Consider the following 25079-nt stretch of genomic DNA (forward strand, 5'->3'; position numbering starts at 1 on the left):
TCTACCTTGTATCCATGGTCTTTAGACTGGACGATGATGATGCGAAATCTAAACTCTCAAACATCTCGGTGTTTTGAGGGAAACTAATGCATAGCTGCTCTTATTATCAACCCACCTGATTTCGAAGAAGCAACACTTTACGCGGACTTGTCCCATTTTTGTTTTTTGGATTCTGAAGGCTGCGTTTGGAAGAGGTGTAAAACGTTACATTAAAAATACACTGATGATGTTTTACATTAAATATATATGACCATTGTATTTTGAAATTGATGTAAAAAGTTGTTTAAATTTTACATGTAGTTTTTACATCGATTATTGATGTAAAACTTTAAATGTGATGAGGTTTTACATCTATCATCAATGTAAAATTGCGTTTCATTCAAACGCTCACAAAACTGAATCGGAGTGTAGTTTTACGTCGGTAACGATTACATTTTTTACCAAACATGTACAAAAGTGATCCAATGTAAAATTTACATCGGTTCTTGATTTACACTGCATCCAAATACAGTCGAAGGGGGAAACCGATCAATGGGATTGTGGTTCCAATTGATTGTTTTTCCCGTATTTGTTTTTCACGTTCATGTAGGACCTATGGAAAAATAGCCATCCTAGGCAAGTGATACTTATCTCCACCTAGGGAAAAAATTGATAAGACATATTGGGATAATTTTGTCCATTCAAATAATATTTTTTTATGGATAAAAGAGTTATTATATAATTTCTCTAAGAATCAAGCGCACAAGTAACTTTACTTATCTACGTAAGTGTATTTTAATTTAGGGAAATTCCAGATTAGCATCCTGTATTTTGGGCCTAGTGTCAGTTTGGTCCCGAACTTCTAGAAGTATCTAAACCTCCAAAACGTTTCAACTCAACACTTTCCTAAAAATGAATGGGGCTTAATGGAGAAAAAAAAAGAAACCAATGTGAGAATTTTCTTATTACTGATCTATTAAGAGGACAAGAGTTCATTGGGGCAGTTAAAATTACTAATTAAATGAACTAAATTGAAAATAATTTGTGTTAAACTTGAACGTATGACTTCAGTAAAAACATAACATCTAAACCAAATTTACTAATAGATACAACGTAAATTTTAACTACATGTAAGCATAAATATTTAAGTTGAACAAAATCTGATCACATAAGGGTGAATCCAACTAAATTTGAATTTGAAAAAATTAATTTCGTTCAGCCCTAATTACTTCACATTGATCAACTTTTGTTGCCACTGAAAAAGTGAAAGAACCTACACTAAGGCTATGTTTGGTTGCTGTGCAATTTTATTTGCACTAGTACAAATGCATGAGAGTGCAAATGAAGAAAATGCAAATTTTAGTTTAATTTTGTTTTGGGTTTTACTTTGTTCTGTTTCATGTTTTAATTTACTTCATTTGTACTGCAATCAAACAAAATAAGTTAAAATTTGAAATAAAGATAGGCCAGAATTTTAAATTTACACTAAAATCATTTGCATTGTCATAGTTTTGCATCAGTGCAAATTTATTTGTATTGCAACCAAATACAGCCTAAGGTTCAAATTATTGGAAATGCAAGGAACATCCAAGAAATAATATTAAGGGATGTATTGAGATACACTTCGGATATACATGGATATGGTGAAAAATTATGATACATTTGTAAAAACTCAAATTAAGTTTAAGAAGTTATATCAATGATAGTGAATTTAGTTATTAAATGATCATAAATGACTTTACCAAAATAAAAAACTGATTATAAATGACAAAAATATTAAGTATGTTTTGTATAACTTTTGTTTATTTACTAAATGGTGTACTTGCTTTGTTTGCAAAATCGAGAAAAGTAATAATGAAACTGCTTATTGACAACTAGGTGCCACTAGTAGGTGTGCACATAAACCAAAACCAACTTTTGCGAGTCTCTATGTGTACGAATCAACATGATGGGTTAAATGCTGAAGTGGTACCTATGTGGTAGTGTTTATTGAAAAATGCACATAGTTCCAAACACACGCTAAGAAAGATAGCACATACCCTAGTATGTCTTTTATGTGGGAAAAGGACTACAAAATAATTTATTTGCTAAAAGACAAAACAATAAATCATTCAGTTCAATCACTTCAACTATCAACATATTGCCACTTATGGGTGTATGGATTACTCCCTTCTTTAGTGCTTTGCAACTAAGGTTCTGTTTGGTTGGAGTGCAAACACAAATTTGCACAGTACAAGTGCAAATGTGAGTGGTTCAAAAAATAGCAAAGTTGGACTAGTCTTGAACTTTAAAATGAACTCTTGGAGTTTGGCAAAATAAGATGCAATCCAAAATGTAAAAATGTAAGCGTTTGGATTATTAAGATGGATACAAATGCAAATATCCAATATACACATTGAACGAGACAGTATAACAAGCTCTTCACTTTGTGTCAAAATGTGACCATATAACCATCAACAGGGCCAATAATAGCCCACAAATACTTCTATGGGTTCTGAATGGGTACTCAAAGAAAACCTAATTGTGATCAGTCAAAAGAATAGAAAACTTGAATTAGTTTGAGACGTCTCCAATCCAGCACCCATAAAAAATACATTACAAAAGGACTTTATTATCTGTTATTATTATCAACTACTTATACATTATGCTGTGTAATTTATGCACAGTTAATTCAGGCAAGTGTACCTTAGTCAAATGTGTATAATGGTGAGATAAGTGTCGATCCCATAGAGACTAGATCACAATACCAAATCAATTTTAAACTAACGGAGTTAAACTTGTGAATTAATTGAGTGAATAAAAACTAAGATGAATCAATGCATATCTAAAACTTAATAAAAACTAAATCAATGAATGAATGTAGTTGGCATTTATATTTCATTAAATAATTACCTATTCAATCCAACTCAAGACTAAAATTACCCTAAGGTATTTGAAAGTTATTTGCATGTGATGGTGGATTTCCCTAAATTAATTAGTAAGTTTTCTCAAGTCATGCTAATCATTTACTAATCCAATTCTACCATCAAATTTCTAAGTGATTGTCAAAAGAAAAAATAAGCATTAAGTTCTTTGAAAACCACTAATCTTACGAGATTTGACTCACTAAGCTTCATTGATTCCCACACATGAGCTAATCGTCTTTCGATATCATAGTCTAACATGTGATTTTTATTGCCTAGGGATCTAATTCATAACAATCCTTTAGTTAGTCATGCATAAATCATCGAATCATTAAAAGGTTAGCCAATTTTTTTAAAGCATTAAGCACAATAATAAAAAATTCATCATGCAAATAATAATAAGGTCTTGAATTGAATTAAACAAATAATTATATAATCCTAAGATCAAAATCCATCTAAACCTTAGCTAAAAGAATTTAGCTAGACATAATTAAATTCAACACACTCAAGAATCTTAAAGAAGAAATCCAGCAAAAACACATCAAGGAACGACTAGAACAACAAGAAAACTTTAGCCTTTGATGGTAGAAGACAAGTGCAGCAACTAAGCTTTCCTCCCTCTTAGATTCGGTTTCTTCCTCTCCTTTTCTCTTCTGTCAAATTCTCTCTAGGGATGTGTGTCTTTGCATTGAGTCTATGGTCATTTTTATAATTCAGCCCCCCTCCACTACCTCTCAATGCAAACTCTTAACTCAACACAAATTAGGTCTCCTTGTTTTGATCAAAGTTGAATTCCTATTTTTTCTGCACTGCCAACTGTTAGACTCGAAACTTGTAGTTCAAATTTCACTTGGTTGGCGGTGGAATTAGGGTGTGCGGTAAACATAAGAGTTGTATCCCTATCTCTTAGCTTTAATTAGTCATTTGAATCACCTCAATTAGAGTTATAAGTTGGAAGTTATTCCCAAAATACGGGAACTATATCAAAACAGGAAATTTTTCTTTTTTGTGCATGCATATCAATTCCGATTTCAATAGAATCTCTTCTTCATGGCCACATCATGGAACACCATTGCTGTGTAGACTTTCCTCTATGATTGTCTTGATCAATTAAATCGAATTCTTCCTTAAATTTTCAAAATTAAGCTCCAAATCACTTGCAAAACAATTTCACCATAATTAGTGTAATACCATGCTAATTCCAAAAAACATTATTACCAAAATCATCAAGTTAGAAGTATGAAAATATGTATAAATATAGGCTTATCAAATACCCCCAAACTTAGCTTTTGATCGTCATCGAGCAAAATACGAATAAAATCATACTTAAGCTCATAAATTGATCATGCTTTACCTATCTTGATTTTCAAAAGTATATGCCTCAAAGATTGCATGTGGTATACCAATCAATAATTATCATAAATCTTATGCTAACAAAATCTCATCATGAAAATTGATTTGTGTGTATTTTGCCAATTTTCAAGTTTCATGCATGTTTCTTAGTTTAAATTATGCAAACTAATGGATCTTTGAAATTGATCCTTGAAATTTTTTGATATTCCATAGGTTTGTTTTTCATAGTCCTTCTCTACTAATATAGAAAATCATAAAACTTTGGATCAACAGGTCTTTCTTAAGCCTATAATGTGAGGCCTAGGTTGGGGCTAATAAAGAAAGGATAAGGAATTACAAAGCAAGAGAGCATAGAAGGATATGCACATATAAATGTACTCTCCATATATCCCCATACTTCTTATTTTTCTTTTCACATGTATCACAACCCCCAAACTTATTTCTTTTGATCTTTTTGGACAATGAATAAACTTTTTAGCAAATAATTTTAGGCTTATGATATATTTTTGAAGCCTATTTTCTATTTTTCTTTCTCAACATTTTTTGTTTTCATCTTTCTTTCGTTCATTCATCAACATCATTGTACAAAATTAAACTCTCTTGAAGGGTAGATCATGGTTTTTCGGGTTTGACAGGTTAAGTACAATGAGTGTTAAAGAAAAGAATTGTAATAGTAGCTAATCATATGCTTTGCATATGCTCAAAAGGGTAACTAATGATTGAAATATATTAATGTTGGCTTTAAAAGACTCAAACGATCCAAAGATGGCCTAAATCATCTCTAAAGTAATATGTTGTTTACGATTTCGCCTCAAAAGTTAATCACACAAGTTCTAGAATATCACATAATGATCATAATGTTTTATATAATTCACATAATCATTCATTAAGTTGCACACAATTCACAAGATCATAGCGTAATGTGCTCAAGAATTTCATCATTCATGATACAATAGAATTAACACAAGAATCAATCAATCATCAAGATTAGCATTTTATTTTATTTTTTTCTAAATCATATTTAGTTTCAATCAAGAATTTATCATAGGCTTTTAGTCATCAAGAAAAATTCAACAATCACAAACTTAAGCTAATGCATATTTCAAAAAAAAATTGTACAATCATATCATCCTCTCGGATTCACAAAAAATTTAATCATGAAATTGCAATCTTCCCCTCCAAACTTAAATGTAACATTGTCCTCAATGTTAAGTAAGTTAAAGAGCAAAAAGAAGAGAAAGAAACTTTCTTCTAAGTTGGTCTTGGTTTCGGCTGCACATGCTGAAATTTCCTATCCATAGACTCCAAAATTGCAACATACCTTTCATCAATCAAAAGGAAAGAAAAATGACAATAGCAAGAGAAAGCAAAAATTAAAATAAAACTTAAAAGAAAATAAAAAAACATGAAACAACTATAAATCATAAAGTGCATAAATATAAAATATAGTTCTAATTTATAGTCGTTAACTTGACTTTGTTTCCATTTTCATGGATCCTATGGTGGATTTGAAAAAAAGAATTATGTCCGCCATCAATGTAAGGCTTCAATCTTTGCTCATTGGCTTTGAAAGTCCCCTTAGTTTCATTAAATACTTCAATTGCACCATAAGGAAAAACTTCAGTCTCTATGTATGGACCACTCCATCTTGACCTTAGTTTGTCGGGGAAAAACTTCAATCTAGAATTATAAAGAAGAATTGTTTCCAACTGTGAACTCCTTTTTAATGTATGCATCATGCCATGCCTTAGTTCTTTCTTTATAAATCCTAGAAATCTCATAAGCTTGGTGCCACTATTCTTCAAGTTCATTCAATTGAATCTTTTTTTGTTCACTTGCAACTTGCAAATCAAAATTAAGCAGTTTCATAGCCCAATATGCTTTATGCTTTAATTCAACAGGAAGGTGATAAGTCTTACTAAACACCAACGTATAAGGAGATATTCCAATAGGTGTTCTAAAAGTTGTCTTATAAGCCCAAAGTGCATCATCCAATTTCATTGACCAATCCTTCTTAGACAAGCACACAATCTTTTCTAAAATACTTTTCAATTCCCTATTTGAAATTTCTATTTGCCCACTAGTTTGGGGATGATAGGGGGTAGCAATATTATGGGTAACACCGTATTTAATTAATAAATTACCAAACAGTTTATTGCAAAAGTATTTACCTTCATCACTAATGATAGCCCCCGGTGTACCAAATCTAGTAAAAATATTTTTTTTCAAGAATTTAATTATAACATTAGCATCATTAATGGGACATGCAATTGCTTCTACCTATTTACTCACATAATCAACAGCAACAAGTATATACTCATTATTGAAGGATTTTGGAAAAAAAACCCATGAAATCAGTGCCCCAAACATAAAAAAAAATCACAAATAAGAATATTGTTTAGGGGCATCTCATTTTTCCTTAATATATTACCTATCCGTTGGCATCGATCACAAGAACTTACATAGGCATAAGCATCTTTGAATAAGGTAGGCCAATAAAATCCACTTTGTAAAACATTTGCCACCGTCTTAGAAGGTCCATGGTGTCTACTCACTTCTTTGTCATAACAAAAACTAAGTATACTCCGCACCTCTTCCTTTGGTATGCATCTTCTCAACATGCCATCTACACAAATCTTGTATAGATACAGTTCCTTCCAAAGATAATGCCTCACTTTAGATAAAATTTTTTTCTTTTGATGAAAAGAAATGTCAGTGGGTAATTCATTACCTACAAGAAAATAAGCAAAATCAACATACCACGGTTCATCATTATCATGTACAAAATATAATTTCTCATCAGGAAATTCATCATGCAAATGGTGTTCATCCATACTCTCTACATACTCCCCGTCCAATCTAGACAAGTGATCTGCTACCATGTTTTCAATGTCTTTCATGTCTTCTATTTCTAGGTCAAATTATTGCAATAATAAAATCCATCTTAACTACCTAGATTTTGCATCTTTTTTAGCAAGTAAATACTTCAATGTAGAATGGCCAATATAAACAATCACTTTAGACAAGATATGTAAAATCATATTATATCATATGATTTTGACATAATTTGAGAGTAAAATGGGGAAAACATTTTGAGAACTCCCTTAGTTCCTTCTTGGAAGAATCTAGCATCATTAATCAGAGTTCTTATGTTTACACTCATTAATAGAACGGGGTATCTAAGAGGAAAAATAGTCACTATTGGAGGTTTCAAGAAGGTTTTTGTTGACTATGTGTTGGGTCGAATGATTAAGTGTTGGTGGGCTTATTTATCAATCTATGCTTTAGTTTTATAGTCTGTTATGGGCCTTTAGTTATTGGGCCTAAGTTTGTTATATTTTGTATTGTCTAGGTGTCCTATCACTATCAGGGGTAGGGGTGTCAATGGTATTCGAAAATCTGATTTTGATTTCGACATTCGACATAATCGAATCAAATTTGGATAATTCAAATATCTAATCGGTCAAATTCAGACATGACCTTATTCGATTCGATAAATATATGAATTCTATTAATTATTTAATTCTTATATATAATATATAAAATATTTTATATAATTGATATATATAATTATTAAGTTATATAAATAATTTATATATTTATATACTTCTATATCAATAAAATATTTGTTTTATATATTTATTAATTATCTAAAATAATTAATTAATCGAACCTGAATCAATTTGAATATTCAAATATTTAATCAAATTCAAATTCGGATATTAATTTTCAATATTCATCGGATATCGAATCGAATTCGGATATTGGATTTTCTAATCGGATTTGAATTCAGATATTGCCTTATCCAATTCAAATTTGATCCGTTTACACCCCTAATCAGGGGCATTCTAGTATTTTGTTGTAATTTCTTAATGTTATTACATATATCAGTTTCTAGGGCTGGCTAATATCACATTGTTGCCCTTTCACTGATCTCTCTGCTTCTCTTCTCTTCTCCCTCTTCTACTTGTCTACTTCAGTAGACATGGTATTAGAGCACCAATCAGCTTGATTGGTTACACTACTTTCTCCTTTTCTTCTCTCTCCCATCCATTTTCCATCTCCTTTTCTTGGCTACTGTGAAGAAGCCCTATGGTTGATTGTAGACTATAGAAAGGTCTGTGTCTAGGGTTTCTCTTTGGGGGTAGGGACCAAAGAGAGTTCTCCCAACCTGTTCATGCCCTGCTAGTTGTTCTACAATAGTTAATAGCCATTCAACTACTAGAGAGATCTGTGTAGAGCAGATCTAGGAAGGAGGACTGAGTGGATAGTCCTAGTTGTTGTTTGGGAGTTATAGAATAGATCACAAAAAGTGTTTACAACCCAGGTTTGACTACAGGAAGTGGTGGATTTGTTTACAGAAGTTACTCGTAGTTCAAACCTGATTATAGGGAGTATTCCCAGTCCAATTGTAGAAGGTTCTCTGCTACAGATTTGATTGTAGGGGTTGCTTTCAGTTTAGTGGTAAATTTTTCCCAATTGTAAAGCTTCTTCTAACATCCAATGGGTGTAGGAAGGACTCAAAAATTACAGAAAATAAATCTCAATAGGGTAATTGACTACTTTCAGCCCAATAACAGCTCCAACAGGTCTCAAACCTTGTCTTTCTCTTTGAGACTACAGTTGTAGGTTGCAATTAGAAGTAGAACATGTCTACAATATCAAGAGAAGTGTCTTCTAAGGACAATAGGACAGGTGGAAGATCCTCAAACCTAGAAAATCCATATCAGCATAGCCTACAAATCACCAGTGTATTGTTAGATGAATACAATTTTAGAGAATGCTCTCTTTTAGCTAAACTTTTCATTACTTCCTGGGAACTTATGGGTTATATAAATGGATAGAAGAAGGAACCTAAAGAGAATGATGTTGAATACTCAACTTGGCGCAAGGAGAATGCTACTATTATGTCCTAACTTCTTTCTTCAACGACTCCAAGGGTAAAAAGGACTGTTCAGCACTTCCCTACAACCTCTAGGATTTTGGAGAAGGTGTTTAAAACCTACGGACAATGGAAGAACAATGCAAGAGTTTATAGATTAACCCAAGATATTGTTGCATTGAGGCAAGGAGATATGTCTGTTGCAACTTATTTTGCAATGTTGGAAGAACTATGAGAAGAATTGGACCACCATCTTGTACTTGACTAGGAAAATGCAAGAGATAAGGAGATGCACGATAAACAAATAGAAGAAGGCAGAGCTTTTGAGTTCTTGGATGGCCTAGACCCGATATACAAAAATATAAGATCCCAAATTTTAGGAAGGGATGAGCTTCCAGATTTACATCATGCTTACTATCTTGTAAAGAACAAAGAGATTAGAAGGAAAGAGATACAAGTAGACACTAAGTGCAATCTATTGAGCATTTAGCCTTGATTTCTTCAAGCCAAAAAGGGGGCAAGGGTTTAGACATGAGGCACCTCAAGTTCTCTCATTGTGTAGAGGAGACAGACATCTGAAAGAGACTTGCTGGATTATTTATCCTCATCTTAAACCAATTGCATTAAGGAAGGACACGAAGCCTCAAAAGAGCCAAACAATAAGTGGAAATGTTGTCATAAGTAACAATGTTGAAAGTCCAAAGAACACACCCACGGTTGCACCTCATCCAACAAGACAGACCACTAGTTCCCACAACTAAAGGCTATTTTTTGATTTCATAGCTGATGAGGTAGAAATCCTGAGCCATGGCTCGGTTGAGGAACAATCCACTTGCACCCACCTCTCTTGCCAAATCAGGCATTGTCTCTACTCATAGTGTGACTGGTCTTATAGTTTTTAACTTTTGGATTATTGATTTTGGTGCTACTGACCATATGACACATGTCTTCTTTATTTTCTTCTTATCATTTGATGTTTGGCCAAGATTAAATGAGAGTTGTTGATGGTTCCCTCTCCACCATCTCTAGAAAGGGGGAGGTTAAGTTAGGCAAGGATCTTTCTCTTAAATTTGTTCTGCATGTTCCTAATCTTGCTTCAACCTATTATCTGTTTCTAAGCTTACATAAAACTTAAACTATAGAATAGCATTCTTTCCTACTCATTGTGTTTTTCAGGACAGATTGACGAAGAGAATGATTGGGAGTGGTCATGAGTCTGCAGGTCTCTATTATTTTGATGCAAACATCAGTTCAGCCTTGTCATCTACTGTCAATGGTTGGGATAATGAGGAGTCAGTAGCTAGGTTACATTTATGGCACGCTAGGCTATATTATTTGTTTTTTTCTTCAATGCAAGGATTGTTTCCTGAGTTCTTTAAGTGTGTTTCAAGTTAGAGTTTGGTTTGTGAAGTGCGTTAGTTGTCAAAACAATATAGAGCTCTTTATCTAATTTCTAGTAATGAAATTAAAACTCCTTTTGATTTAGTTCATTCTAATGTGTGAGGCCCTTCATCTCTTGTTTCTATAGATGGTTTTCGTTATTTTATTAGCTTTATTGATCACTATTCACGATGCACATAGATCTACTTGTTAAAAGGGCATGATGAAGTTCCACGGATAACCATGGTATTTTACAAAATGATAAAAACTCAATTTGGCAAAAAAATTAAGCAGTTTTGCTCAGATAATGTTGTTGAGTATTTTGAAAGCTCTTTGAATCTATTCATGGAGGATGCGGGTATTTTGCATCAATCATCTTATGCTAGTACCCCTCAATAGAATGAGGTTGTTGAATGCAAGAATAGACTTATTGGAGACTGCTCGATCCCTATTGTTTCAGTACAAGGTTCCTAAGATCTATTGGTCTTGAGCAATCCATATTGCATCATATATGACAAATCGAATGCCATCTAGGTGTTGGGTATGAGAACTCCATTTTTTGTCATTTGTCCTAACCTCCTAGATTCCTCTATTCTTCCTAGAGTCTTTGGTTGTGTGTGCTTCATCATGTCAAGGATCCTAAGAAGAAAAAGTTGGACCCTAAGGCTATAAGGGGGTCTTCCTAGGGTACTCTCCCACACAAAAAGGTTAATAGTGTTATGATCCAATTACTAAGAAAAAGTATGTCACCAAGGATGTGGTGTTTTTCGAGTCTTAGCCTTATTTTCACTCATCCAGGAATCCTCTTCAGGGGGAGACTAGTAGAATGGAAGATGATACTTCCTCTCCTTTCTTCTTTGTGCCACTTTCAGCTTCAGGTCTTCCATCTTCTCCTCCTGATCCTCCTAGTTCTAGTTGTCCAGATGAATCTACTAAGACTCCTGTTGAACCTATTACTACTCCAGATGTTGAGGATGGGACTAATGTCATTAATAGATAATAGAGAGATATGAGAATTTTCTACAGGAAAAGGAAAAAGAGATCCTCCAACTTGTGGCAACAACCAACCGGACTCAGATCAATTTGTCTCAATGGATCCCGGTAACCCTATCACTAATGCTATCACTCCTACTTCTGACTTGGATCTTCCCATTGTTCTTCATAAGCCTATCTGTTCTTGTACTATTTGACATTCCATTGCTAAATATGTTTATTGGTCATGTTTATCTCCTAGTTATTATTCATTTGTGTCTGCTCTTTCTTTTGCCCATGTTCCTACTGGGTACTCAGAGACAGTGTTTGACACAAGATGGAGAGAGGCAATGAATGAGGAACTAAATGCCTTAATTAAAGCCAAGACTTGTGAATTAGTGGATCTATTAGAAGGGAAGAGTATTGTGGGGTATAAGTGGTTGTTCACTATGAAGCATAAGGAGGATGACTCCATTGAAATATATAAGGCCAGGCTGGTGGCAAAAGGGTTTACTCAGGAGGGGATTGACTACAAGAAGACGTTTGCTCCAGTTGCAAGGCCTCCACTTGGCTATGACTTTCATGGGAAGGTATGCAAGATAAGGAAAGCATTATACGGGCTTAAGCAATCTCCTCGTGCTTGGTTTGAGAAGGTTTGTGGGGTCATGAAGAAAGTGGGATACACTCAAAGTGGTGCAGATCATACCTTGTTCATAAGGAAACAAGGTAATATGCTTACAACTCTCATAGCCTATGTGGATGATATGGTAATTGTAGGGAATGATCCGGAAGAGGTAAAAAGATTGAAGGAGTGGTGCAGGACACAAGAAGGCATATATATATATATATATATATATATATATATATATATATATATATATATATATACGTGTGTGTGTGTGAGAGAGAGAGAGATGAAGTATGTTATTGATCTTCTAGAGGAAACAAATATGATGGGGAGTAGATCAATAGATACACCAAAAGAGCAAAACCATTGTCTCTAAAAATCTGTCAGTGAAGACTACTCTGATAAAGAAATGTACCAAAAGTTGTTGGGAAAATTGATATACATATCTCTTACCCGACCTGATATAGCTTATGTAGTTCATGTTGTCAACCAGTTCATGCATTCTCCCAAGATTCTTCACATGAAAGCAATTGAAATTATCCTTAGGCATTTGAAGACATGTTTAGGGAAATGAATTATGCTCAAGAGGCATAATAAACTTGATATAGAGGCGTATACTAATGCTGATTGGGTTGGATTGATTGGAGATACGAAGTCTACTTTCGGATATTGCACATTTTTTGGGGGAACTTGGTTACTTGGAGAAGTAAAAAGAAAAATGTGGTTGTGAGATCAAGTGTAGGAGCTGAATATAGGGATATGGCACATGGTGTTGCAAAACTATTGCGGCTTAGGACTCTCCTAGGTGAGCTCGGGGTGAAAGTTGATGGTCCCATCAAATTGTACTATGATAATAAGGCTGCCATTAACATTGCAAATAACCTAGTACAACATGATAGGACTAAGCATATTGAGATTGACTAACACTTCGTAAAAGAGAGAATTGTCTTGGGCGAACTTTGCATTCCTTACACACCCTTAGATATGCAAATTGCTGATGTTTTGACAAAAGGACCGTCTTCAGTGAAGTTCCTAGGCTTACTTGGCAAGTTAAACATGATTGGCATCCATGCTTAGCTTGAGGGGGAGTGTTGGGTCGAGTGATTAAGTGTTGGTGGGCTTATTTATTAATCTATGTTTTAGTTTTATGGTATGTTATGGGCATTTTGTTATTGGGCCTAAGTTTGTTTTATGTTGTATTGTCTAGGTGTTCCATCACTAATCAGGGGCATTCTAGTCTTTTACTATAATTTCTTAATGCTAATACATATATCAACTTCTAGGGCTGGTTGAGAACACATTGCTGTCCATACATTGATCTCTCTTCTCCTCTTCTCTTCTCTTATTCCTCTTCTACTTCACTTCAATAGACACTATGAATGATCCATATAAAATCTACAGTGAAGGTATTCTTACCTTTCTCATAAACCAAATATCATTTCAAGTCTTTCACTTGAGATGTATGTCTAGTTTACATCCTTGGTCTATATCATATTAAGTTGGATCCTAAAGTCGAGCATTTGGATCATGTTTTTGGAAAAACGGTTTATCATTATGGATAATGCTTTATTTGAGTCTACTATATGTTTTCCTTGTTTCTTTAGGGGAATAGTAGCATAAAAGGGAGGCTCATTCTTATTCCTATCCATTGCCTCCTTTTGCCTCCTCCAAATCAGAACTTAGTGTTATTCAGTTTCCTATGCCTAACAAATTGCATTTCTATACACAACATTGTAAGAAGGGAAAGGAAAAATTATGGCCACGGTAGAACATCCAATGCCAACTAAATGCACTAGATATTGTGTGTATCATGTTAATTTAATCCATAGTGATAATAAAGAATTTAGTGTTGACATACCTTCTGTTTTGGATGTTTACATTGTTCATCATAAAGGAACCTATACTATGTATCCTATTAACAACTGAATAGAGGAGAAGAGAGGAAGAAGAAGAGAAGAGAGAGTTTTGGAGTCAACAACAATGGTTGGCGATGCCAGCCATTGTTAATAGGATATATATATATATAATGGTTGGCGATGCCAGCCATTGTTAATAAGATATATATACATATATATATATATATATATAGGGCGACCATAATTAAAAGGAAAAGGACCCTTATGCCCCTACTTAAGTTATAGTATAAAAAACAAAGAAAAAAACTACTTTAACTAGTCCAAACGGACCCTAACTCAGCAGAATACAAACATAAGAAATAAAATTAACATTCCAACACTCCCCCTCAAGTTGGGACATGGATGTCAATCATGCCCAACTTGTCACACAAATTATTATGCCGCACATGATGAGGGTCCTTGGTGAAGATGTCTGCAAGTTGTTCCTCTGAACTGACATATGGAGTGCACTTCTCCGCTCACAAGTTTTTCTTTAATGAAATGCTTGTCCATTTCAATATGTTTTGTTCTATCATGGAGGACTGGGTTAGCAGCTTTGTTGTCACAGTAAAGTGACATAGGTTTGTTAATTACAAAACCCAACTCTCCTAACAAGTTTTTTATCCACATGATTTCAGCAACTCCATGAGACATGCCTCTATATTCTGCTTTAGCACTGTATCTAGTTTCCACACTTTACTTCTTACTTCTCCAAGTGGCTAAGTTTCCCCCCACAAAGGTACAATACCCATTGGTAGATTTTGTCATTGATTGCCCCTATCCAAACAGCATCTGTATACACCTCCACTTTTGAATGCCCATGTTTCTGGAAGAGCAAACCAGGTCCTGGGAACTTCTGTAGGTATCTAAGGATTCTTCTTGCAACTTCAAAGTGAGTTGTCTTAGGGTTATGCATGAACTGACTAAGGACACCCACTGCATAGGCAATATCAGGTATAGTCATAGACAAGTATAAGAGCCTCTCTACAAGTCTCTAGAACTTCTTCACATCTTTCAAATACTCCCCCTGACTGTCTCCTAGCTGATGGTTGGGTTTAATGGATGAACCAATTGGTTTTACTCCTAACTTGTTTGCATCCTCTAATAGATCTAGTACATGTTTCATTTGGAAAATAAAGATGCCTTTTTTAGAACGGGCAACTTTGATTCCAAGAAAATAACATAAGGGGCTTAAATCTTTCAACTCAAATTGAGTGGCTAGGAATTTCTTTAGCTTCTGTATTTTAGTCTTCCAATTTCCGATGATTACTATATTATCAACATACTTAATTAAAGTTGTAATTTTCCTTCACATTTCTTTGCAAACAGAGTATGATTTTACTGTCATTGTTTGAATCACATCTGTTGTACAACTAAATGAAACTTACTAAACCAGGCCCAAGGTGATTGCTTCAACCCATATAATGATTTTTTTTTAATTTGCACACCTTCTCACTACCTTTGGCACGAAAACCTGGAGGTTGAGTCATCTAAACCTCCTCCTCTAAGTCACCATTCAAGAATACATTTTTGATATCCAACTGGTAAAGTTCCCAGTCAAGGTTAGCTACCAATGAAATAATGATTCTAATTGAATTCATCTTGGCTACTGGAGCAAAGTTTTCTGCATAGTCTACTCCATACACTTGTGTAAACCCTTTAGTCACCAATCTAGTTTTGTACATTTCTACCAAACCATCAGCTCTATGCTTTACTGTGAATACCCACTGGTTTCTTCCTTTCAAGAAAATCCACTCACTCCCAAGTGTCATTTTTGTGTAAGGCATTAATTTCTTCCTTCATTGCATCTGTCCATTTAGGTTTGGATAAAGCTTCTGCCACATTCTTAAGAACAGAGACACTATCAATAGAAAAAATGAATGCACAGTATGAAGGTGAAATATAACCATATGACACAAAATGAGAGATAGAATGATTAGTATACAAGATCTAACACCCTTTCTCTTAGTAATAGGAATATCAAGTTCATTAATAATAGGGGGATCAATATTAAGAGGTTTAGGCATATCAATGAGAATAAGTGTACCTGGCTTATAAGGAGGATCTACATCTGGAGAGTCCAATGATATTGGTTGCATAATTTTAAATTCCACGGCTCTTTAACTCTACTGGCTCTTATGGTGGCGAAGATAGACACGAAATGGAGAAGGATCAGGAAGAGGAGGTAGTTGAATTTGAGTGTGTTTCTCCTCAACCCTACTCTCCCCCTGAAGAGACACCGAGAAAAAATGTTGACTCTCAAAGAAAGATACATCCATTGAGACATAGTACTTGTGTGAAGCAGGGTCATAGCAATGGTAACCCTTTTGAGACAAGTCATGAACGAAACAATGACCCCCAAAGACACGCATTGGAATGGGGGACAACAGAGCTATAGGAAACAAAAGTTGATGTGGGGCCTTATACTCTAGTAACTGATATGGAATATGGTTGATGATATATGCAACACACATAACAACATCCATCCAAAAGCGTTTCGGAACATTTGTGTGAAGTAATAAACCACGAGCTACTTCAAGAAGATGACGATTTTTTCTTTCAACAACACTGTTTTGTTGAGGTGTCCTGGCACAAGAGATTCAATGAAGGGATCCACACGAAGCAAATAACTCCATGAGATCACTATGGAAGTACTCTTTTGCATTGTCCGACTAGAAAAATGAATTTCAGTTTAGAATTGAGTGAAAACCATTTGTTAAAAGTTCACAATCTTTTGGCACTTCATCTCTAGATCGCACATGATAAATCCAAGTATATCTAGAGTAGTCATCAATCAAAGTAATGAAATATTTATATCCGGTCTCAGTAGGTAGAGAAATAGGGCCCCAAACATTAGAATAGACAATATGAAAAAGGAAATTAAGATCTTTTGTTTTTTAAGGAAAAAGAATTTTTACAATGTTTGCTCAATTGACATGTCTGACACTATAATTTTCTGACTGACAAAGACTTAAATAACTCAAGAAACATAAGTTTTAAAGACAAACGAAAGTGACCAAGACGTTTATGTCATAAATAAGCATGACTCTCACCAAATGAACTTAAGGACTCTGTACCCACAACCGGCTTTATTCTCCAACACATAGAGGCCATCCACCATGCTTCCTCTACCAATCATTTCCCCCAATGTCAAATCCTAAAACACACACGAAGAAGGAAAAAACATCACTAAACAATTCAAGAAATGAACAATATTGCTAATGGAAAGTAAATTGATAGGTAATTTAGGAACATGTAATACATTAGAGAGGGTAAGACCAAGAGGAAGGGAAATGGTTCCCTGGCCGGTTATGGTGGAAAAAGACCCATAAGCTAGCCTCACCTTCTCTCTCCCAGAGAGGATGTTATATGCCTGAAATAAATTTGACTTACCAGTCATGTGGTTTGAGGCTCCAAAGGCAATTATCTAAGGGGAATTGGATGTATGAGATGACACATGGAAAGTAGTGATAGTGTTACCTGATGTAGACGCAAAAGAGGTAGGACTAGGGCTAGAATCCATCTGGCAAAGTGTCCTACCATATAATTCCAAGTAGTCACGCAAGGAGTTGATGATCTCTTCCTTAGGGTCAGAACCAAAGTGTTGCTCCTGAGGTATCATGGGAATAGTCTCTTGAGATGCCACATTTGTTGAGTTGTATTTTTTCTGACTCTGTTGGGTTGGATTCTTACTCGGATTAGACTTCTTACTCAGTTCTTGAGCGCATTTAGGTTTGCCATGAAGATCCCAACATGTGTATTTAGTGTGCCTGGACTTTTGACAGTGAGTGCACCAAAGTTTATCTTTGTCATCCACTATCTTCTGTGAATCAACCTTTTTAAAAGAACCTCTGACATTTGAACTTGCACCCCCTCAGACAACTAATGCAACCGGTTCCCCTTCTATACAATTCATCACACTTCTTTTACTCTCTTCAGACTGAATTAGTGCATAAACTTCTTGGACTGAAGGTAAGTTCTTACTTCCTAAGATTTGTATCATCATGGATTCATATGTAGGATTCAGCCCCAAAAGGAAAGCAAATACCCATTGTTGGGAAACAAGTGATTTTTAGGCTTTTGCATCCTCATCATACTTCCATTCACATTTTGATAATGATCCAGTTCCTTCCAAATTGATGTCAGATCTGAATAGTACACTAAGAGACTCCTCTCCCCCTCCTTGCAAGTGAAGGATTCAACTTGTAATTGATATATCTTTGCATAGTGTATTTGTTCTGAATAAGTAGATTTTGCTTGTTCCCATATTTCACAAGTTGTTTCCGCCCACATAAAAGTCTTCCTTACTTGTGGCAGCATGGAAACCAAGAGCCATGACATCACCATACTATTTTCTTGGTTTCATTTGTCATGTTCAGTAATACCAATCTTTGGTTCCTTCACTTTACAATTAGTATACCCAATTTTTCCTCTAGCAGTAATATAAAGTTTAATTCCCCTAGACCATTCAAGATAGTTTAGTCCATCAAAGGGGATTACAACCATGGGGAAACTCATATCCATCCCCCCACTCATTCCATTTTGACCTCCTGAAATTACAAAAGTTGCAGAATTCTAAGAGGACATGATTCAAACACTTTTTAGATCTTACACACACCTTATGATCCCTGCTATCACCAAAAATAGTCCTAGAAACACGCCAAGGATGAAGCCCACATGCATACACTACAATATGGACACAATCTGACCATAAACCAGCTTAGATTGTCCAAAAATGGCAAGATTTTAGGTTGATCTCAATGTTGAACTATCCTAACAGTCACAGTCCAACTTCCAGACCATCCAAATGCATTGACTGCTAGGAGAGGTCATAAGCTAGTATGGTCACACCACAAGGGTTAAAAAATCAAGTCATCCATGACCTACAAATCTATTTTCAGATATGGGATTACACGATCCATAAAAAAAAAAAAGAGGTTTGAACCTCACAACTTCTCAGAAGGTATTCAATAGTCTGGATTAATATGGTTTTTCTTGGTACAACCACCAAGATAAAAGGAAAAAAATATTAAAAGGATTTGTACTAGTCGTAGGTCTGTCCTTTTGGTCACGGTTGAAGAAGACAACAAGTTGAGGATGTGGAAACTTGTTCAATTTGTTCACAGGCCTAGCAGAACCGCTCTGATACCATATTAACAACCGAATAGAGGAGAAGAGAGGAAGAAAAAGAGAAGAGAAAGAGAGAGAAGAGAGAAGAGAAGAGAGTGTTTTGGAGTCAACAACAATGGCTGGCCGTGCTAGTTCATATTAATATATATATATATAGGGCGACCATAATTAAAAGGGAAAAGACCCGTATGCCCCTACTTAAGTTATAGTACTAAAAAACAAAGAAAGAAACTACTTTAACTAGTCCAAACACCCTAACTTAGAAGAATACAAACATAAGAAATAAAATTAACATTCCAACATATCCAATTACATTATTTTACTTATTCCTCTTTGCCTCCTTCACAATTACTTTTCTCACTTGTATTTCTTCTGTGCTTATTTCTCGTGATGTTGTAGAGGCTCTCACTTTAAACCTGAGTTAAAGGAAGCAACAAGTATGGAGATGATGCTTTACATAAAAAATACTTTGGAACTAGTTGAGATTCCAAAAGGAAAGGAACAACTAGGATGCAAAAATGTGTTCACTGTCAAACATAAGGCTAATGGTTCTATTGAAAGGTCCAATGTCAAGTTCTAAGGGGCTCAAATAGGGTAACCCCCTCTCCCCTCTTTTGTTAATCTATGTAATGGAAATTCTCACTAATTTTATTAGCCAAGTGGGGGAGAGGGGTTTATGGAAAGGCTTTAAGGTGATTCCAGGAGGGGAGAGTGTCCAGCTATTGCAATTTGTGGATGATACCTTGTGCTTTGTGGGAAGCTAAGGAGGATCAGCTTGATTTGTTGGTAGGGGTTCTCAGTTGGTTTGAAGTAGTGTCGGGCCTGAAAGTAAATTGGAATGAAAATAGTTTGATCCCTGTGGGTAACGTGGAAAACATTGAGGACTTGGCAGAATGGTTATCTTGTCAGGTGAGTTTCTTGCCAACTAAGTATTTGAGGCTACCACTAGGCGCTAAATGCACTTTGGCTCTGATATAGGAACCAGTTCTGGAATGATTGAGAAGAAACTGGCATCGTGAAAGCCTAAATATTTGTCCTTGGGGGCAGAATTACTCTATTAAAAAGCTCTCTGTCCAATCTTCTAGCTTTCTATCTTTCCTTATTTCCAATTCCAGGGAAAGTAACCCAAAGAATTGAAAATTTGCAGAGGGATTTCCTGTGGAAGGGGTGGGAGGAGGATAAGAAGAAAATTCACCTGCTGAATTGGGATCAGGTGTGCTCTCCTAAGGAAAAAGGAGGTTTGGGCATCAGACGAATGAGGGTCTTCAACACTGTTCTTTTAGGGAAATGAATATGGAGATTTGGTCTGGAAAGGAATAAATGGTGAAGGAATTTAGTTGCAGCCAGTATAATACAGATAGCATTGATTGGATAACCACCTCTTCTTTCATCCCTTTAGGCTTCTCAGTTTGGAAGAAAATTATGGAAATCCTTCCTGGTTTCAGCAGAGGTTTGAGTCCTAATATGGGGAAGGGTGATATGCTGGCCTTTTTGAAAGACCCTTGGTGTGGAAGTTCTCCTCTCAGATCTGTTCCCGCAGTTATTCCAACTTGCTGAGTCCCAAGATGCATCTATATCCGACTGTTATGAGGTGAATGGCAGTTCAGTAATTTGGTGCCCCTATATTTAGAAGAAATTTTCAGGACAGGGAAATTGAAAATTCTCAGAACTACTCAAGCTGATCTCCCTTCAGCCCCTGGATTTTCTCACAGAAGATAGCGGGGCTTGGAACTGGAGTTCAGATGGCCAATTTTCAGTCAAATCCTTTGTCATTTACTTGTCTGATAGCAATTTGGAAGACATGCCTGCAGATAAAATTTGGAACCCAATTTCTTCTTCAAAAATTAATGCTTTGGTTTGGGCTGCAACTCTAGACAGGTGCTTAACCAAGGTTCATCTATCAAAAAGAGGTTTACAGCTCCAAGACTTGTTATGTGTGTTATGTGGACAAGGATTGGAGGATAGTAACCATCTGTTTCTCCACTGTTCTATCTCGGCCAAGATATGGAACCACTATTTTTCAGCTCTGGGTCTTGCCTAGGTCATGCCTGTCTCTGTGAAGGAGTTGTTGAGTTGTTGGGAGTTACAGGGTCTGTCAAAGCTTGCTAGAAGCCTGTGGGGGTCGATTCCGGCTGTTGTAATTAGTACTACTTTAGCATAAAGAAACAATAGACTTTTCCACAGCATTTCCATAGATCCAGAAGAACCAATTGCCTTTCTTTTGGAAAATTGCTTTCTTGGGTCTCAGCTGTAAAGGGGGTTCAGATCTCTCATATTGGGGCTAGGTTGTCCTCTAGGAACTTCTGGAATCTGTAATGGTGTATGGTCTGTTTGATCCTTCCCCAGAGTTATTTTTGAGGGGATCCTCTTGTACAATTATTCCTAATTTAAAACATAAAAATACCTTACCTTTTTCGAAAAAAAGAAATGTACAATGCCAAGTTGGTATGAAGGGGAACACTCAAAACTTATGGAAATTGTTATATAGAGATATCAGATCAGTTGTATACAAAAAATTCTATTCAGGTGTTATTTTCTGTTGTAACCAACTGTTCTTACCCTGTTTACACATGAAATCCAGGTGATAAAGGAAAGGTTGTAAGCATAAGAAATCCATTTATGAGCTTAAGCAATCTCCAAGACCTTACTTTGATAGGCTCAACCTTATAGGGAAGAAAGATTGGTTATGCGGGAAGGTGCAACACAGCGTTGATAGCTTATGTTGATAATATAGTGGTGATAAGGAAATTGTCCTACTGATTCAGCATTTGGAAAAACTTTAGCCTCAAAACTTGAGATGAAAGACTTGGGAGATTTCAGATATTTGATGTGGCAAGGTCGAAACAAGGGATATATATTTCTCATAGGAATTAAGTTTTGAACTTGTTAAAAAAATATAGGGAAAGCAGGACCAAAGCATAGCCAGCAGACACTCCAATTATATCAACTGATAAGAAGGTAAGTTATAGGCTAATAAAGGGAATTTTGAAAGGCTACTGATCCTCTTCTTTATTTTTCACTAACCAAGCCAAACATCACAAATGCTGTTGAGGTAATCAGCCAATATATGCATGCTCCTAGATTCCTAATCAGGAAGAAGCTTATTTTGTTTTATAGTACTTGATATCCTCAAGTGGAAGAAGATTATTTTTGCAAACACTTAACGTGGAAGCCTATATACATTTTAATTTGATTGGGAAAGTGGCTTAGATTATAGAAAGATCTATTCACAGGCATTGTATTGGTGGTAACTACGTAACATGGAGGAACAAGAAGCAGTTGATTGTAGATCAATCAAGTGTTAAAGCCGAATATAAGGCAATAGCTTATGGTGTATCTAAGTTGTTATGGTTGAAGGTATTCTTGGAGGGTTGGATCTTCAGATGTCTGGTCCTAAACAGTTGTATTATGATAATAGAGCAGCTGTAAATGTAATCCAGAGTCTTGTTCAACATGAGAAGACAAAAAGATATTGAAGTTTTTTTTTTTTTGTTATTTGGTGCCACACACCACTAATAACCCCCCTTTCCCCAAATCAGTGGTTGCGGGAATCAATTCCATGTCAATGCTGGAGCGAACCAGCTAACATACCAACAAGCCACCCCTCAGTTGGTAAAACATATTGAAGTTGATAGGCACTTTATCAGAGAAAAATAGCAAGTCAACTTCTTGATTTTGTAAAAATCAGAGTAGTTCACTCAAAATTGAACAATATTTTGACCAAGTTGACAATGATAGAGATCAGTGCAGTGCACTAATATTCAGATAATAGAGGGGTATTATTGTACGTTTACCTTTTTTGTCACCAAGTATAAATAACAGCGATTTAGGCCAACCAACTCAACATCAGTAGGGCAGAGAAGAAAGCAAACATCATGACAAATTAACTTAAAGAAACTTCTCTTGGGAACAAAAGAATTGCACAGATATTCCAAATTAATTAATAGAGCAACGACATTTGTCACATATTCTTGAATTTTGTGAGAACTAAAATTTAGAAGGAGACAACATATCCTACCTTGATAATAACAGGAACAACTTTAGGATGACTAATAGGTAAGAGTAATCCTCTGTGAGCCAGCTCAGCAAGGGCTAAGCAACCTCCATGCCATGAATCATCTCCCTATTAACCATGATTAATAAGCATAAAGTTAGTAATGCAAAATTGCCAAATTGAATAAAAGAAGAAATGCAAAGCCCATAAACATTTTCAGTTGTATTAGTTCCTGCAGTCCATAACTTTGTTGTATGTTTAGCACATTACATCATCAAATTCAATGGAAGACATCATGGGAGGTAAACAAAAGAAAAATGTAAGACAACAAACCTCACCAGGTGAGAAAAGTTCCAATACAGATGACAGCACTTCATCGGAAAGGGTAGATGTTAAACGTGCAAAGGGCTGTCAATTGGACTGGATTTGGTCCAATCCAGTCCAGTCCATTCATTGGTCCATAGTTGTCAAGGCAACACCTAGACAATAAGGTGTTCTTGGAGGATCACCTCACCCAAATGCCTACATATTTGTATGTAAGACATGTTTTATATTTTTATTTTTGTCCTATTAGTAGTAGTACAATAGACATTATTAGACTAAATTATTCATATTGTGGGTTTATAGTATTAATATTATTATTCTTAGACTACTTTCTTTTTGTTATTTTCTTATTTGTTTGGGTTCAATTGAGACACAAGTCAGTGACATGGTCTTGAACCCTTTAGGACTTTAAAACCTGAATTGATAAGTAAAAAATAATTTGAAGATTTTATCCAATTGACACACAAGAACAATCAATAGGACTACTTCTTCCTAGGACCAAAATAAGGGATCAACCCTTATGTTTTGTATGTTTCATTCCTTTCTTATTTTTCTACTCATAAATATGTTCACTTTCTATCTATTGATATGGGGTTTATACTTATCTCATGAGAATTATGATGATTATTAGTTAAAGATCACTATTTATAACTTTGAAACCTAGGGATCTACCCTAGGATTTATATTTTTTTATTTTAAAAAACAATTCACCTAGGCGATGCCTAGGCGTTCGCCTAGATGACTAGGCGACAAGGCACTCCCCTATTGCCTAGCTTCACCTTGGCGCATTGAAAACTATGCATTGGTCCATTTACAAATGGACTGGACCAAATCCGGTCCAAACCCCATACAAACCAGATCCAATCCAGCCTAATTGAAATGCAAATGGACCGGATTGGACCCAATCCAGTCCAAACTAAATTAAACTTGAAAAATTAGAAGAAGAAAGCCCAGAAAATATATAAAATTGCGGCAATATACTAACTGTCCAATTTTATTGGAACCTCTATAACTTGTTGGGTATCAAAATGTCAAATATTTATAGGGATTAAAACAGAGCTCTATGACTATATATTGAATTATTCAAAACAAATCTTTGTACAGATCTCTAGGATTTCAGTAACAAAAGAATAATTTTTTTAACAGGCAGGATCAAGTAAGGCAGAGCTAACAAAACTATACTGTATCCTGGAATCCTCTACAACTAAAACCAAATATAAGAGGCCAGGGAAGAGAAAGAAATGAAAAGTGTATATCCTGACTTCTGGAATCTCATCAGCTGGTAAGATGAACCAACAACAGTACTTTGATACTCAGAAGAAGAAGAAGAAGAAAGGAAAGAATGGAAGAACTCCAAACTCCTCCAGGTAAGAGTAACACAACAATTTATCTGATCAAACCCACTCCAAGTCTCCAATCACAGCTTACTTGGAAGAAACAACTACCCAAAAAAGGTGTCATCATCACTGTAATCTGAAGAGCTATACTCGAAGTAGCAAGGAAGAGAAGAGAACCACAGAACTGAAGAGAATGTCGAACTGTACTATCCAGTCGACCAGTCCTTTATTTATAGATGAATATAGTACAAGGTACAAGAAATTACTGAGATGCCCCTAATTAGTGATGGGACACCCAGATG

General features: G+C 35.4%; 1 long non-coding RNA gene across 2 annotated transcripts; it reads right to left on the reverse strand.

The window, feature by feature from the left end:
* Window positions 1-5193: 5193 nt before the first annotated feature.
* Window positions 5194-23247, reverse strand: LOC148844406 (uncharacterized). Of its 2 annotated transcripts, none has more exons than XR_016102854.1 (3): window positions 23141-23247; window positions 6667-6966; window positions 5194-5556 (listed from the first exon to the last, which is right to left on the reverse strand). It is a non-coding gene; the product is annotated as an uncharacterized LOC148844406 (long non-coding RNA). The 2 variants fall into 2 exon arrangements; XR_016102855.1 differs by having other exon boundaries at window positions 5313-5556; window positions 6667-6889; window positions 23141-23246.
* Window positions 23248-25079: the final 1832 nt, after the last annotated feature.

The sequence above is a fragment of the Nelumbo lutea genome, chromosome 8, assembly GCF_056320005.1.
Source record: "Nelumbo lutea isolate HS-2025 chromosome 8, American lotus-T2T, whole genome shotgun sequence".
In the NCBI taxonomy this organism is placed as follows: Eukaryota; Viridiplantae; Streptophyta; class Magnoliopsida; order Proteales; family Nelumbonaceae; genus Nelumbo; species Nelumbo lutea.